Raw genomic sequence first — 18,408 nt, 5'->3', positions numbered from 1 at the left:
ACATAGGACTCTATGGGAATGGGGATTTACGTAAATTGCCACCGGGGATGTAATCCCTTGGTGTTACCGGGAAGTCAAGCACTGGTAATTAATTCTGAATCCAGCGGCAACCCACCGGTAGCACCAGCAGGGTTACCGTCGGACCCGGAATGAGGCCCAATGTGTCTGATAAAAACTTAGAGATCAATTTTCAATTAGCACAGAATGTATCAGCATTAATGGCCATTCTCAGTCAGAAATGCAGACATGTCCATAATTAGGCAGAAATGGGATCACTGCAGTGCACTTGATTGCACTTTGCTAGCTACATTTTGCTCACACTTCTGCCAGGTAAAGGACGCAGCAGATACAGGGCCATTTTAAGCACTTTTGTGGCATGGACACCATTGAGGCCCCCCTCCACTGAACCAAAGAAATGAAGGGATCCAGATATCTGGTCACGCTCCCCTCGTCGCAATCACAACACATAGGCTGATATGCTGCCTCACAGCGATCAAAATAGGCAAGGGTACTCCCTTCCAGTCCATTTACACACTTCATTCTTGCTGTAATCAGAAGGATGAAGATTTAGCATTTCAAGGTTAACATTAGCTGCCCATTGCGAGAGCACTTGTGTTTTAGTACAGGTACAGGACACTCTTCATCAATAGCAGCCACAAGGAAGATATACCGGCCATAGTAGAAACACAGGACACAGACCGTATGAAAACAGTGCACAGAATCCAAAATAGAAAGATGACTCAGATTAGCTGCATCACAGAATACAAACGTGCTCAAGCATGGCTACAGGAGACCTATGGGAAGCAAGAAGAAAGCTACACATAGCATAGATAGCGGATGAAGATAAGAAGTTAGCAGGAAAGTGTCCATATCCAAACAGATTGTAATTAGAAGATGGACATGGTTTTCAAGTAGTGTTGCCATTAGAGATCAAAGGAACACATGGCTGTGCTATGCAGTATATCAATGCTCACTATTATTACAGAGGATCCAACAATATAGCCACTGAAAACCATGAGTGAGGCTGTTTTGAAGATAATACCCTGAGAACAAAATCACTTTGAAGGGTGACAATTTTGAAATGTTTCGAGACTGACCATTTTGATAGGTTTGGCAATACAAGATTAAATGAGATGCCCAGGATGACACTTTAAGAGGTGAAGCTGGGATTTGCACCCACTTTGCAATGTCTGCACTTTACCACTTGATTTTCTAGCACGAACACTGTACTGGAATAATCCCATTTTATAGAACGGAGTTGGACATTTTTAGAGACTAAATGTTATGGAAGTGTATTATGCAAAAAGTGAATGATTTTAGCTTTATTGTCTGCATCATCAAGGAAAGTATATAAGTACCAGAAAAATGTATCTGAGTTTCTCTTTTGTACAAAAAAGCAAAAGAATGTTTGTGTCAAATGAGCAGAGCTTAAAATATGCGCTATGTGGTCCGCTCTCTTCTGTCTTCTAATAAAATGGCCTATATAAAAGGAGGATTAGGTAATGAGCTAAACAGTGCCACCAGCATGTGAGAAGGCAATCCATTTCAATGAAGAAAGCACAGTAATGTTAGTGATTTGTCTAGGACCACTGTATTGTCTGCCGGCAAAGCCAGGATACAAGCATGAACGCTTGGGGTCCACAGCCTTGACTATGGATACCTAATCACCTCTCAATACTTTATGCTGATCACTGGGGGTGGCTGCCTATGTTTTACAAGTCCCCATCTGAACCAACTCATTTCATTGACCTTCACCACATTGATGCTTTGTATTTATAGCAACCACTATCTGGTGCCGGTACATTGCTGAAATAGCACCTGTGGTGCTGCAAAACAAAGTACATATACACGGAAATGCTGAGTAGACCGATGCTGGAATGTGGTATTGTGATCTTGCAAATGAACTCAGAGCTCTGTAATGAGTGCCTAACACACTGAGATATCTTCTGAACCATTGCCACACTCAATGTTATAATGTGATAAAAAGCATTTCAACTTTGGCTATTGCACGTGATCAGTATAATCCCCACAGAAATGTGATAATCCTAGAGGAATGATGCCTTAGTGAACAAACTATGAATAGCACAGTGAAAACAAAGCATTAAAGGATTAATTGATCAGAGCAGAATGTACTTGTCAAGAACAGACAGGCAATAGGATTACACACAATTCAATGTGCCTGAATACCTCAAAAAAGGAATTGAGGATCTTTGGCTGAACATCGGCTAGATCTAAACTCAACCCTGAATACTCCCCCATGAATATCAGCAAAAATAGGATAAAAATCCAAGACAAAGTTAAAACCCCGGACGTACACATGAACGCCAGCGAGCTCAGAGGCACGCGTGGATGGAGCAATCAGCAGTGCTCAATATCACCTGAAGGTATTGAGGCAAGCAAAACCTTTCCTGTCTCAAAGGAACAGGACAATCTTGACCAGGGTAATCATTTTGCCCTGCCTTGATTACTGCAACGCCCTTTTGGTTGGGGCAAACACCTGCTGCATTAACAAACGACAGACAATACAAAATGATGTTGTGCACATCATTTATGATATACCCAGGAGAGAACACATTGCCAGCACCAGAAGAATCTTACACTGGCTGTCGGTACAAGCTAGAATACGATTTAAAGTACTCACCCTGGTACACAGATGCATTCATGGTAATTCCCTGACATATCTCAAAGCTAAAGTCAAACCTTTTATACCATCTAGACAACTCCGCTCTTGTAACACTGGCATGTTGAATTTACCCAGAATCAAAAAACGTAGAGGCATGGGTAGATCTTTCGATCTACTCTCATCCCAAGCATGGAACTCTCTGCCAACAATACTGAGATTGGAAAACAGTCGGCAATCTTTTAGGAAACAGTTTAAGACCCTTCTGTTTGATGAATCCCTCCTCCGCTCCAGCTCCCTCTTAGTCATCTGTAGAATGATATGCCGTCCCGTTTATTGGTCTGATGTGTATATGTAGCGCCTTGATGCCCGAGGGCTTTCGCACTCTATAAATCAATAAATAAATAAAACCTCAGCAGCATGCCATAAAATAGTCTAACAAAGAATGGAAACTGACATATTTAGATTAGGCAGCCTTGTGGAGCCCCCTTCCAAGGTGGGGGCCCAGAGCAAGTGCCCATTTTGCCCTCCCATAAAGACATCTCTGAGCAGACAGACCGGCAGCCAGTAAAGTAAGACACATAATGCACCCACAATCATCTTGAGCCACTAACCCTTTCAATCTAGAGCTGGCAGTTTGATTGGAAAGCATTGGCCAACCACAGTGATATGGAGGTCCCAACAATGAAGTACTTACATCTCAAATACTATTTATTGATCTAAATAGTGTCGAGAAGCTGGATTTGCAGAAGAAAATGGTGTGGTTACAGGATTGGTGTGCAACATGCCAAGACATGCAGAAATATAAAGGTACGTCAGATCTTGCTTTCATGCACAAGAAATTAGGGCAGACGGCACCATTTTTAATTCGCTGTATGTCATCAAGATTAAAGGCCTGATTCGTGGAATTTTTAGCATGGTGCAAAGTGTCTTTGCACTGGTGAAAAGTGACTTTGCACTCACCCTCATTAACAGAGCGTCGCAGAGTGTATGTTTGCAACTGCGCAAATACACTTTACATCGCTCTGTGGATCAGGGTGTTTGTTGGCATTGCAAAGTCACTTTGCACCGCGCTAAACATTCCATGAATCAGGCCCTTAGATTCTCTGTCATGAGGTTTCGATTGAATCTTTTACAAACGAGAGAGAATAAAGGCCTAAGGGCACGTGTAGATAGTACACACCCATTGTGTTGGTATTGCTCAAAAGAAATACAAACACACAATTCTGGTCTTGTCATTTGAGCTCCTCACAAATGTAAGAATTGTTTGTTTTCGTAAGTATATAATAAATGTGACTGTCACTCCTTGGTTACCGCTCTAGGGAAGAATATACAGTGCACATTGCATTGCAGTTTTAAATTAATTAATACAATTTTTAGATATGATAAGTATGGAATGTTTACAGAGAAGTATTTTTAGAGGATTGCTCTGCACCTGCACTTTTGGAACACCAGACGAGGCAGAGCATTATTTTAATGTAGTTAATTTAATTTCACATTTTAGCATTCTTTATTCTGATTTCGGGTCCGATGTATGGAATTATTTGCATGGTTCAAAGTGAATTTGCACTGCTGAAAAGTGACTTTGCACTGCCGACACAAACCCTGATTCATGGAACTGAGCAAAGTGTATTTTTGCAGTTCAAAGTCAGTGCATTGTCATTTTTACAGTACACAATGGGCCTCATTACACGGACGGCGGTAACCATGGCGCTATTAGCGCCATGATTGCCACCGGTATTTTACCGAGTCCGCTATGGTGAATGGTGGAATTACCGCCCTATTCAAAGGTGTGTGGGGGCGGTAATTCCCCATTCACCATGGCCCTTCCCCATTCCCATTTTTGCCCCCATAGGGCTCCATGGGAATGGAGAAGGCGGTAATTATGGTGCCACAAATTGCGGTACCGTAATTACCAACTAGGTCCCTTTGCGGGTCCCGTCCTTAACGGCTGGTAAAACCAGCCGTTAAGGTAGGGTCCCACAAAGGGACCTGGTAGTAAAGCGGTAAGGGTTTACCGACACAGGTACCCTTACTGGTACCGGTAAACCCTTACCACCATCCATGTAATGAGGCCCAATGACTTTGCACTGCATATTTTTTATTTAAAAAAATACTATTTAAATTTTACTGAATGTAAAACAGAGTCAACTAGCACCCAAATCATTGAAACGTCCAACATGTCTATCAGACCTTGGGATTCACTGGTTTAATGGCCTAGGACAACTGAATATATGAATCAATGAGCAAAGGTGTGGTAGAGCCAGACTCAGAGCTGCTCGGCCTCCACGTTATAATAATCTGCCCTGGCCCAGATTCTCCAACATTTCCACTGGTGAAAAGCTTGTATAATATGGAGTGAATAACAATTTCACCCCTCTGCCTACACCTCTCAAACTCTAACCAAACACAACCACAAGCCTACAACACATCAATCCGCACAAACTTCACTACACTGCAACAACAAAACAAACCACACATAGACTCGCACAACAGCACATGACAACTACCGCCCGGAAAACACCCCAAGCCCAGCCAACGGAGTTACAGGCCTGAGGCCTCCAACAGGTCATCACTGCTCTCTTGCACCTTTCCAGCTTGCTCCCACTAACTCGCCCCCCCCCCTTCCCTTTTTCAAAGCCGCCAGAGCGCCAAGGGACCACTCAGGTGGTGATAGTGCACGGTACAAATATCCTTTAACATTAAAATAACGTTTGTCACAATCCGTATGATATAGAAACTTTGCACTTGGGCAAAAAAAGAATCAAACTGTTGTTAGTTGTTATACTGTGTTTGCTGCATAACATAATAGAAAATTTGCTTTCTACATTTTCATATTAAGCAGAAAACACATCAAATTAAACAGTCTGCTTTTTTTGTTTGACTCAGTGAAAACATTTTAAATAATATGGTTTCAGGCTAACCCCATTGGCACTATTCTGTATTAGAAACCTCGGAGAGTGAATTCGCCATTTCTATTGGTTAATTCTGGACAATAGAAGTCGATATCGCTCAGAAACTTTCGTATATTTCAGTAGCACTTTACTTTTTATGAGCAAGGAGAGCAGAAATACCGCTTCCCTCCCTCTAGTGGCCCAATTGAACATCATATTTTTGTATTAAAGCCGTCCTTTTTCCATGTTTTTATTCAAATTGGTGGAAAGGATAAATTATAAAATAAGTATAACTTTATTTCCCTCATGGGATTTTTTCATGTTCTTTTAAGGTTAAATATTATCTTGTGCCATACTATGCTATTCAATATTTTATTTATTTTTGTTTACTCATTTAAAATGTTAAATACACTTCCTGGTGTACTTTCTTATGTGTATTTAAAGAATAATAATAATAATAATAAAAATAATTATATATTTCATATTTTTGTGTTTGGCCATAGGTTCTAATAGGTCTATAGACTTCTTCCTAAAGCTGTTCGAAAGCTCAGATACCTTGTTAAAGGCTCTCGTGAGACTCAGTCTTCAGGATCCATAACTCCTGCTGCAGCCTTCGGGCTAGGTCTATAAAGCTATATTATCTAAACAGCAAAGTTGATGATGAATTAATTTGCTCCATTTTTCTGCAGAAGGGCAAAGTTGTGATGCTCTGGACTCAGATAGGAGCTTCAAAATGTCAAATTACCAAACAAGAAGCACTCAATTAATGAGAAAAGCAGCTTCCCACCAAAGCTCAAAGGGCTGAAAAGAACCAATTGTGGGTATTCTTTGAACTAGTGTGAGGAATTGCACTGTTCCTCAATGGGACATCATTTCATCGGGGTAATTTCCAAAGCCCTCATACATGACATAAGTCCTTTCACACGCTACCCTTCTAAGAGCTCCTTCTATATTTGTGCACATCAAGAGTGCCTGATTTTAGAATAAACATAGAAAAGAGGCACCCAGAGATAGCAGCTTCCAGCAGCCTAAAGTGAGAATGCTAAAGTTTCACCAGCATCAAGGGTCAACCTGACAAAACTCTTTAGGCGACAAACATTGACACAAAAAGCAGTAAGGCAAGTAAACGGGATGAGAATTAGTGAAATAGAAATTAAACAGTGAGGGGGAAGGTGTAGTGAAGAACAGAGAAAAGAGTGAGTGGAGGCAGAATAGACCCCCCATAAAGAACGAAAATTAAAATAAATAGGCTTTCAAAAGGGTCAACCTATGGAAACCAACCTTTAGGTCATTGGAGGTTTTGGCAGTCTTTACCACTTCAGATTATTTGGAGTATATTGCCAATCAGACCTGACCAGCATAGGCCAGGGTCAAGGATCATTGGTGTGCATTCTAAAACCTCTGAAGAATGGCAAGTTTAGGACCCCTGGCATTTTAAAAAATAACAAGCCTTGGCAAAGCCAATAGTTTTGACTTTTGTGTCAGAACGAGGTCTTTGACAGGAACACCCACCAAATGGCCCGGTACACACACCATTTGCCATCTACTTTCACCTCAAGAGCAGGTAATACTATCATATACCATGGTATTCCCAGTCTTTTGCATCACATGGACCATTGCCATCATCTACAAGTGAAAACAGCATTGGTAGTGACAGGCATTCAAAAAGGTGGGTTCTCATAACATTGCAATCTGAATCGCCCAGAATGCGTTCATGTGTACCTGATGCTGTAGGACAACTCCATCGTCATTTTATGCAGAGGTTGCCCTCAATTACTCATTAAATACAGATAAAACGTTCACTTGATATGCCACCACCAAACAAACAGCACAACTAAACAAACTTTTAAACTAACACCATGATTGTGAAGCAAGCATACACGCAGGACAACATTAGAAAAGGACATTTCACGTGTCTCTTCTGCATGCATACATGCTGATGAATGCAAGTAACCTGTTTTTTTTTTTTATCTGTGCTCTATTCATGCAGAAGGTTAGACTGAGCAAAGTTGTTGAAACCTCACAGAGTGCTCTTGCAGGTCCACCAAACATTTAAGAAATAATTTGACATGCAGCGATACCAGACATAAACCAGCATGCCCGAATACTGATTCACAGAGAAAGCACGCCCACGACGAGAAACTCCACCTGAGATCAGCACCGCCGCAAAGAAGGAGGCGTTGCCTGTTGTGGAATGTTATGGCCCGTGTTGGGCCGCCACTCACTCAACATGCGCACTTAATAATACGCCGGACACGGAGCTGTGAAACATACGTCTTCCTTTATTCCTTTGCTTCCATGAACTGAGCACACCCCGCCCTCCCACGTCACTGCCTCCCTCCCAGCCTCCCGCCTCCCTGTGCCCTGGAGCACGTCAATGTGACATATCCCCCCTTTTTAAACAGTCACTGGACTTGTCACAACAGGTGAAGGTCCATCATGGTTAACTAAGCCATCTCTTCAATTAAGCGGTGAGACTTGTTCCGAGCTCGCTGCGGTCGCGAGCACCTGGGTCCTGGAGGACTACAGCTAGCTCCACAGTCCATTTGGTCATCATGGTCAGAGGTCCCTGTGTCTTTTTGTTCTCCATGATAAGGATCATCTGATACGTAGTCAATGGGGACAGTCACTCTGCCACTGAGTCGTCGGGACCCTAGCGAGGGAATTCCCTTGAAGTGGGAGGAGTTGCGAGTGGTCCCTTCCATTCCTTGCGCCGTGACCATCGACCCCTTTTTTGCACTGACGAGTAATGGATCTTCCTGAAAAGCCGAGATGTGCTTGTGAGTCTGCGGCTGTTTCACAGCCACCACATTGCCTATTTCAACCTGGGGCTCGCGGGCTTTGCTCTGCATCTCAGTGTACGCTTTCATGCGCTCTTTGGCTGCTTCATCACGCTCGCTCACGTCCCGGTCTACCTCAGGCCAATTGTTAGTTACTTCCGACTTGGGTAGTCTTGTCTTGATGTTCCTTCCAAATATTATCTCTGCGGGGGTTTTCCCGGTGGTGCTGTGCGGAGTACTCCTGTAGTCCAGCAGTAGTTTGTGTAAGACTTGTTCATATGGCTGTCTGGTGAGCTTGGCAACTTGTAATGCTCGCTTCAAGTTGGCCATGAATCTTTCTATCATGCCGTTGGCCTGGGGCCATAGTGGAGTGATTTTCCGATGATGAAAGCCCATGTATTCTGCGAACTGCGCAAAGTGATGCCCATTGAGCGGGGCTCCATTGTCTGTCTTTAGCACTTTCGGAATCCCATATGCGGTGAAGATGCAATCAAGTACTGGTATTACATGCTGAGCCGCCATTGAGGCTATTTGCTGGGCTTCTGGGTATCAGGAGTATTCGTCAATGATGGCTAGGACATATTTCCCCCCTTCGATAGATCCAGGGAAGTCGGCCGCTACCGCTTCCCATATCCTGTCGGGGAGTTCCAACATGTTTAGCAGTTCTGGGTGCCTGTTTGGGGTGATGAGGCTGCACGTGGGGCATGATTTTAGTATGTCCTCCACTATTGCGTCAAGGTGCGGGAACCAAACTTTCTGGCGCAGCATGCGCTTAGTAGACACTATTCCTCTATGATTTTAATGAGCTAGTTCAATGATCTTTTTCCTCAGGATTGTGGGGATCACTAGTTTGCAATCCTTTAGTAGTATGTGATCGTCTGAGAGCGCCAGCTCATCCTTCACTTGCAGTGGCTGTTCGACCTCTAGGCGGACGGTGTCACCCGCTGCTCGCCCTTTTTCTTTGGCCCTCCTCCAGAGGCCAGAGTTCAGTCCCCCACAGATAATTTGACAGTCTGTGCCACTCTCAACCTCGCAGGCTATCATTGTCATGCCCATACCCTCCGGGGCGGTTTCATGAATGAGATATCAAAGGTATCTATCCGCCACTGACGGTTCTGGTATGCAGCCCCCCTCTGGGACATCTGGAGAGGAAGTCAGCTGGATTTTTGCCTTTGCCCGGCCTGTGGGTGATTACAAACGAGTAATCCTGTAATCGTAACCCCATCTTGTGATGCGGGCTGGCATCTTCGCTTGCGGGTTGCCATATAGAAATAGCAAGGCCTGATGGTCCGTGATCACACAAAATGGTTTGCCGTACAGGAAAAGGTGGAAATGTTTGCATGCCCACACCACGGCTAAACCCTCTTTTTCAGCCTGAGAGTATGCCTGCTCAGTGGTGAAGAGGCTCCTGCTGGCATAGGCAACTGTGTGGGTATGAGATGGATCTTTCGGGTCCACTTGTGCGAGGATGGCTCCTAGGCCTACCGGGCTTGCATCTACCGTCAGTTCAGTCTTGCGACTGGGATCATAGTATGACATGTTTTCAGCCTTTGCGACCTGGTCGGGGATGACTTCGAAGGCCTTTTGACATTTGTCTGTCCAGTTGAATGTGGTCTCATGCTTGGTCAGCATTCTCAACGGCTCACTTACCGTGGCAAAATCCTTAATGTAACGATTGCAGTAGCTGGCGAGGCCAAGGAAAGAGACCAGCTCTGACACGTTTGATGGAGGCGCCATTTCATTAAGAGCCGCAACCTTTTCAGGGTCGGGTGTCATGCCTGTCTCAGAGAAAACATGCCTGAAGAATCGCAGGGTGCTTTTTCTGAATTTGCATTTGTCGCGGTTCAGCGTGAGATTGGCGGCTTCCAGTGCTTTGCATAACTTCAGTACAGTTTTGTCGTGCTTGTTGACATCCGTCCCGAAGACTAGGATATCATCACTATAATTGAGGCAGTTTGGAATGTGCTTGATAACATTGTGCACTTCTGCTTGGAAAATTTCTGCCGCTGATTATATACCAAAACTTAATCTCTTGTAGCGAAATAGCCCCAGGTGAGTGACAAAGGTGGTAATGTTTCTGCTCTTGGGGCTCAGCACGAGTTGGTGGTATATTTTTCGCAAATCTAGTTTAGAGAAGACCTTGGCCGGATTCAGTAAGTGGATCATGTCTGTTATGCGTGGAGCCAGGTGTTTCTCTCTTTGTATTGCCTGATTGGGTCACCTCATGTCGACGCATAGCCGAGTGGCCTCATATTCCTTTTTGGGGAAGGGCACTATCAGTGACACCCAGGTGGTAGGGCCTGTGGCAGGCGCGATAATGTCCTGTTCTAATAGTTTTTGCAGTTCATCTTCCACTTTCTTCTGAATGTTGATTGGGATGCCTCTATAATGCTGTGCAATAGGGCGGACAGAGTCATCTACGTGAAGTGTCACTTGTCGGTTCTTCAGCTTCCCGATGCCCTTGATCAGACGGAGGTATAAGTTGTTGATCATTTCAACGGGGTCAATATATTTGTGGACCATAATATTGTACAGTATGTGTATGAGTCCCATATCGGCAGCCATTTTAAAGCTGAGAACACACCCGCTTTACGTTTTGGTGGCTAGGACGTGTATAGGTATTTGTTTCTCGTGGCCTTTGTAGGGACAGAGACCCTCAAATTGTCTGAGGCATTTGAGGGGTGCCTTGGCCCCATAGGAGTAGATGTCTACTGTTGCCGGATGTAGTTTCGGTTTTTGTGGCAGGTCTTTGAATACTTTTTCACTAACCACATTTACTGTTGCGCCCGTATTGATGAGGAACTCAGTTGGTTGTTCGTTCAATTTGATGATCAAAGTTGGGCTGTGCTCTGTGGCCTTGGGATTGCCCAGTGCGTATACGTACGCCTTCTTCCTTTGATCACTCCCTGATGAGCTGGGGTCAGAGTCTGATGGCGATTGCTCCACTAGGTATCGTACATGGCGCCTGGATCTGCGCACTGGTCTTTTGCGTGAAACATATCTTCTGCATTCTCTTCTCTTTGTCCTTTGTCGGTCTTCACCTGAGTCTCTTTCTCTTTGTTCAGGATAGGAGTGACTTTGAGATCTTTGTGGTGTGAAGCCGGGATGCGAGGGTGTTGGAGGGTCGGTTCTCACCTTGGTCCTCGGTGGTGCTTCTCTGGCTCTCTCCCTCCCTTTTCACGGAAGAGTCTGCATACTGATTTGAAATGGCCTTCCTCCCTGCATGTGACACAGCGTTGGCCTATGGCTGGGCAGATGCCATTGTGTGGGTATTCGAATCCGCACTTGTAACAGAACGGTTCCTCCGGTTTTCGTTCTAGTTGGAGGTGGTGAACGGTTTCTGCCACTGTGGGGTTACTGAAGGTCTCTACCTGTAAGTCAACGTCTCTCTCCGCCCTTGCTAAAGCCAAGATTTCGTCCAGGGTGTAGGCCTTTTGTAATAACTTACTCCTAAATGTTTGCGATTCGCATCCCGGGTTGATTTGTGACCTTAAGGCCTCTGTGTTGGAATAGTTGGCAAAGTCACAATGTTTCATTTTCGTGCGCAGTCTCATCACGTACGTGTCCATAGTTTCTCCCTTGATTTGTTTGGTGCTATGGAACAGGTGGCGTTCATAGTCCACGTTCGTGTGTGGGGTGAAATAGGTTGCCAGAGCGTCTTTCAGGTCCTGAATAGTGTCGATGGAGTCCAGGGGCATCTCGTCAATGATGTCCCCAGTGGCCGGTCCCACCGTTAAATTGAGGAGACATTTTTGTCTTTCATTTGCTATAGGCCCTGTGGCCCCCATGTATAGGTCAAAATCTCAAATCAATCGGGCCCATCTGGGGCCCATGTCGCTGGTATCAGTCATATTAAAAATCCCTGGCATTTGGGCTGCCAGGGTGTCTGGCAGGCTATATGGGGCTTGGTCAGGTGCCGGTGGACCTTGAATTTCCCTGGCTCCCATCCTGAGCAGTCATTGTGGGTGGATGAGGTGCTAAATGTTGGTATCCTGTACTTCTGTGGCCCCTCCCTGGGCTAGCTGGGTGACACTGATCCCGAGTTGGAAGTGTGGGAAACCCCAGGAGCCACTGGCTCTTCCTTGATGGCCGCCAAGTTAGGCATGAGCACCATCAAAACTGGGTAGCACCCAAAGCCACTGGCTCTTCCTTGATGGCCGCCTAGTTAGGCACGAGCACCATCAACTCCCCTTAATTGTAGCCCCACCTTCCCTTGGGGTCGTGCCTGTGAGGCTGTGGGCCTTGCACCCGTAACAGTACCTTTATTGGTGATGTACAATCACTGCCGCAGCCCGGGGATGTGAGCTTTGCACTGTCACGTTGCCTGCTTTTGTATCACTGCTGCGGCCCGGTCCGTGTCTCCGCCGTGACCGTTGGGCGTGGACTTCCCGCTCTGGCGCTCCCACGCTGGGATATGCGACCTCGCTGTTGCGTCCGGGTGCACGATGCTGCAAACGGTGTCTCCAGGCAACTGTTCCGTGTGCAACCGCCTCTGCTCTGGTCCGCGTCGGCTTTTAAATGCCACCCGCCTTGTCTTGTCGCCAGTGTTATGGCCCGCGTTGGGCCGCTGCTCAATCAACATGCGCACTTAATAATACGCCGGTCACGGATCTGTGAAACATACGTCTTCCTTTATTCCTTTCCTTCCATGAACTGTGCACACCCCGCCTTCCCACGTTACTTTCTCCCTCCCAGCCTCCCAGCCTCCCGGTGCCCCGGAGAACGTCAACGTGACATGGCCTATTACTCTACACCCCCAGATCACCCCAATAACCTCCCAGGTACCAGCCGCTAATGTCCACTCAGTCAGTCACAAATATGTATTTGAAGTCAGGCTAATAAAAGCATACATAAAACGGGCAAAGATGGCCACATTCACTGTGACACAGCTCCAGCCCGGCAGCCCTCTTTCCCAGCAAGTAGCCCACCAGCCTGCCCAACATTCGGGGGGACCTATACTCTACAAGAGAAAGATCAGAATGGCAATACCTCCCACGTTGAAACTTCCACTGTGTTGCACTTCTGTGCAAATGGTTAATTCTAAAGCACTGTGGCTTCTGCCCACACCAGGACGCAGTCATATGTGTCGAAAATCCTAGCCCAGGTCCTGAGCACCACGAGGGGCGGAATAGAGCATCAAATACTGTTCCTCAAGGAGCAAGCTGCAATCAGTGGCATTGAAACGAAATGATATGGCAGTGCTGAATCTCCTAACATGGTTGATGCTCTGGACTGCACACGTGTGAACTTTGCACAACCTATTGCCCAGGAGCAGGCCCTCCAGGACAGACACATGTGGCACAGTATCAACGTGCACACATCTTGTAGGCGATGCTCGGCACACTCACAGTAACTGCTCTTCCTCTACTGTTGCCGGGTGTAGTTTCAGTTTTTGTGGCAGGTCTTTGAATACTTTTTCACTAACCACATTTACTGTGGCGCCCGTATCGATGAGGAACTTAGTTGGTTGTTCGTTCAATTTGATGATCAAAGTTGGGCTGTGCTCTGTGGCCTTGGGATTGCCCAGTGCGTATACGTACGCCTTCTTCCTTTGATCACTCCCTGATGAGCTGGGGTCAGAGTCTGATGGCGATTGCTCCACTAGGTATCGTACATGGCGCCTGGCTCTGCGCACTGGTCTTTTGCGTGAAACATATCTTCTGCATTCTCTTCTCTTTGTCCTTTGTCGGTCTTCACCTGAGTCTCTTTCTATTTGTTCAGGATAGGAGTGACTTTGAGATCTTTGTGGTGTGAAGCCGGGATGCGACGGTGTTGGAGGGTCGGTTCTCACCTTGGTCCTCGGTGGTGCTTCTCTGGCTCTCTCCCTCCCTTTTCACGGAAGAGTCTGCATACTGATTTCAAATGGCCTTCCTCCCTGCATGTGACACAGCGTTGGCCTATGGCTGGGCAGATGCCGTTGTGTGGGTATTCGAATCCGCACTTGTAACAGAACGGTTCCTCTGGTTTTCGTTCTAGTTGGAGGTGGTGAACGGTTTCTGCCACTGTGGGGTTACTGAAGGTCTCTACCTGTGAGTCAACGGCTCTCTCCGCCCTTGCTAAAGCCAAGATTTCGTCCAGGGTGTAGGCCTTTTGTAGTAGCTTACTCCTAAATGTTTGCGATTCACATCCCGGGATGATTTGTGACCTTAAGGCCTCTGTGTTGAAATAGTTGGCAAAGTCACAATGTTTCATTTTCGTGCGCAGTCTCATCACGTACGTGTCCATAGTTTCTCCCTTGATTTGTTTGGTGCTATGGAACAGGTGGCGTTCATAGTCCACGTTCGTGTGTGGGGTGAAATAGGTTGCCAGAGCGTCTTTCAGGTCCTGAATAGTGTCGATGGAGTCCAGGGGCATCTCGTCAATGATGTCCCCAGTGGCGGTCCCACCGCTAAATTGAGGAGACATTTTTGTCTTTCATTTGCTATAGGCCCTGTGGCCCCCATGTATAGGTCAAAATCTCGAATCCATCGGGCCCATCTGGGGCCCATGTTGCTGGTATCAGTCACATCAAAAATCCCTGGCATTTGGGCTGCCATGGTGTCTGGCAGGCTATATGGGGCTTGGTCAGGTGCCGGTGGACCTTGAATTTGGGCTTGTGCTCCCTGGCTCCCATCCTGAGCAGTCATTGTGGGTGGATGAGGTGCTAAATGTTGGTATCCTGTACTTCTGTGGCCCCTCCCTGGGCTAGCTGAGGGACACTGATCCCGAGTTGGAAGTGTGGGAAACCCCAGGAGCCACTGGCTCTTCCTTGATGGCCGCCAAGTTAGGCATGAGCACCATCAAAACTGGGTAGCACCCAAAGCCACTGGCTCTTCCTTGATGGCCGCCTAGTTAGGCGAAAGCACCATCAACTCCCCTTAATTGTAGCCCCACCTTCCCTTGGGGTCGTGCCTGTGAGGCTGTGGGCCTTGCACCCGTAACAGTACCTTTATTGGTGATGTACAATCACCGCCGCAGCCCGGGGATGTGAGCTTTGCACTGTCACGTTGCCTGCTTTTGTATCACTGCTGCGGCCCGGTCCGTGTCTCCGCCGTGACCGATGGGCGTGGACTTCCCGCTCTGGCGCTCCCACGCTGGGATATGTGACCTCGCTGTTGCGTCCGGGTGCACGATGCTGCAAACGGTGTCTCCAGGCAACTGTTCCGTGTGCAACCGCCTCTGCTCTGGTCCGCGTCGGCTTTTAAATGCCACCCGCCTTGTCTTGTCGCCAGTGTTATGGCCCGCGTTGGGCCGCTGCTCAATCAACATGCCCACTTAATAATACGCCGGACACGGATCTGTGAAACATACGTCTTCCTTTATTCCTTTCCTACCATGAACTGTGCACACCCCGCCCTCCCACGTTACTTCCTCCCTCCCAGCCTCCCAGCCTCCCGGTGCCCCGGAGAACGTCAACGTGACATGGCCTATTACTCAACACCCCCAGATCACCCCAATAACCTCCCAGGTACCAGCCGCTAATGTCCACTCAGTCAGTCAAAAATATGTATTTGAAGTCAGGCTAATAAAAGCATGCATAAAACGGGCAAAGATGGCCACATTCACTGTGACACAGCTCCAGCCCGGCAGCCCTCTCTCCCAGCAAGTAGCCCACTAGCCTGCCCAACATTCGGGGGGACCTATACTCTACAAGAGAAAGATCAGAATGGCAATACCTCCCACGTTGAAACTTCCACTGTGTTGCACTTCTGTGCAAATGGTTAATTCTAAAGCACTGTGGCTTCTGCCCACGCCAGGACACAGTCATGTGTGTCGAAAATCCTAACCCAGGTCCTGAGCACCACGAGGGGCGGAATAGAGCATCAAATACTGTTCCTCAAGGAGCAAGCTGCAATCAGTGGCATTGAAACGAAATGATATGGCAGTGATGAATCTCCTAACATGGTTGATGCTCTGGACTGCACACGTGTGAACTTTGCACAACCTATTGCCCAGGAGCAGGCCCTCCAGGACAGACACATGTGGCACAGTATCAACGTGCACACGTCTTGTAGGCGATGCTCGGCACACTCACAATAACCGCTCTTCCTCCACTTATTCTGTCCCATTGCAGCTTCTAGCCCAGCCACTGGCTGCATGATCCAGTAGCTATATGTGCGGGTTGGGGGGAGTGGGGTGTCTAATAGGGCGCCAGTGAGAGGCTGGGGAGCACACTCAGCTTCGGGGGGCGTGTGGCCGCTCCTCCTTGCCCCACTGGCTGCACCCCACCCTCCTCCCTGTTTTGCCTCCTTCAGGTACCCTGAGTTTAATCCTGGTTCACCCATGAGTGTGGTGAGATCTCCGAGTATGGAACGCTTTCTTTTATTTTTCTTATTTTTGTATTACTTGATTAATTGTTTTGCAATTTTTACAAGTTGTTTTCATCACATCCAATAAAAAAAGAGTGGGAAGAGGAAGGAAGCACAAAGGGACCAACTTAAAAGCTCGAGTTAAGAAAAGAAAGGAAGGAGAAAAACGATAAAAGCACAATTTACAGGAAGAGAAACTGTCTTTTGTTTCGAGACACCATCCAAGTATCTGGCTTTCTGACTTCAGGTCATGTGATCTAGGATGTTATCTCCTTTTCCACTTCCTCTTGTCTTTGAAAGTCTACTCTTTGTAGGAACTGCGCCACTGCTATCACATCACCAGTTTTTTCTCCTTCTATTAGGTGATTCCACCAAACATCTTAGTCGTAGATTTGGTGGAAAGCTTTCAGATGACCCTTGCCCCACTGGGCTTCTAACCTTTGCCAGTTGCTTCATGGCATCAAAGCACCTGGAGCAGGCCATGCCAGCATAACTTGGCCACCTCCACACCTGCGTTCAGAGGTGCCCATGCCTCGTGGGTGCACTTCTTCAGCAGCAGCACCTCCACTTTTATGCGCAGAATAAATGCATATAGAATGTTGGAAGTCAGAAACACTGATATATTTTATGCCAATACATCCATTCACAGGGATTCCATTGACTCCTCACCACAACATCTCACTTGCCAATGACCTACACGTCTGCTAACAGCATTTCTTTTCAGTTGTGTTTGCCTAGTTATGGTTTCTTCTTTGCATTCTGGGAGTTGTAGTCCTGGATTGTCCATAGTACATCTAAAAGTGCAATCCATAATTCACAGACAACGTAAAACTGGACAATCACAACCTTAAAAAATCTTGGAATGTTAGGTATGACATTACAACCACATCAGACTGAGGGCATTTCTGTTTTGACACACTTCTGGGACCTTGCATGGTGATTTCGAAATGTGGTTCCCCAATGTGTTCCACATTTGGATACATACATACGATTGGCTAAGGCCTTAAACATGTTTTTGCATTTAGGTTATACCAGTGAGAGGACAGGTCGATTTACATCAATAAAGTTAGGAAGGGTCATAGCCAAATCAAAGAGTTACCATTTCACAGACTACACTCCCATGTACACACAGCACGGGGCATATGTCATAAACTCACACACAAAATCTCAGACCGGAGTTTGCCAGCATGGTTTCCTGCTCTATGCCAGCCAGCCTATCCAGGTGCCCACTATTATGCAGACACTCCTAAAGACACTGGCAGTGTTTTGGGCTCTGCTGGCAGCAGGCAAAGCCTGATGTGATCGGGGCTCAAGTCGAGGGTACATGTGGGTGCACCGAGTTTGTTCAGAAGTCCCTCCACTTTTTTCAGAAGGCACCTTGATATGCTCATTTCTGGTGACAGCACATTCAATTGGTACGTTAATGAGTCCCCCCACTTTTGTTTTAGGACTTGACCCCTGGATGTGGTCCGTTGCACTGGTTCATTACAGCTTGCTCACACAGTGGAGGAAAAGGCAGATGTGCTGCGTGATGCCGCGTACGACACAAGCATGAGGGTTTTAGCCAGATTCCCATGCCTCTCAGTGGGTGTGGAAAAGCATGCATCATTCAAGTGGTAGCCTCTAAGAATGGATGGAAGGAATCTTTTTGAAGCGATGTCGGCCTTGACATGTACAGTTTGTGGGCGATAGGGGAGGGGGGGTTAGGGAGAGAATTAACAGACAATTATTGGTTAATGGTAGACAGACTAGTTTCCCTGCCTGTTTTGATCATCTGTGTGGGTAATACTAAACACCTGTGCAGAAATCATTATTCTGACATCCAC

The sequence above is a fragment of the Ambystoma mexicanum genome, chromosome 1p, assembly GCF_040938575.1.
Source record: "Ambystoma mexicanum isolate Mex_15411 chromosome 1p, UKY_AmexF1_1, whole genome shotgun sequence".
In the NCBI taxonomy this organism is placed as follows: domain Eukaryota; kingdom Metazoa; phylum Chordata; class Amphibia; order Caudata; family Ambystomatidae; genus Ambystoma; species Ambystoma mexicanum.
The sequence above is the reverse complement of the archived record's forward strand: the minus strand, read 5'-3'. Positions refer to the sequence as shown.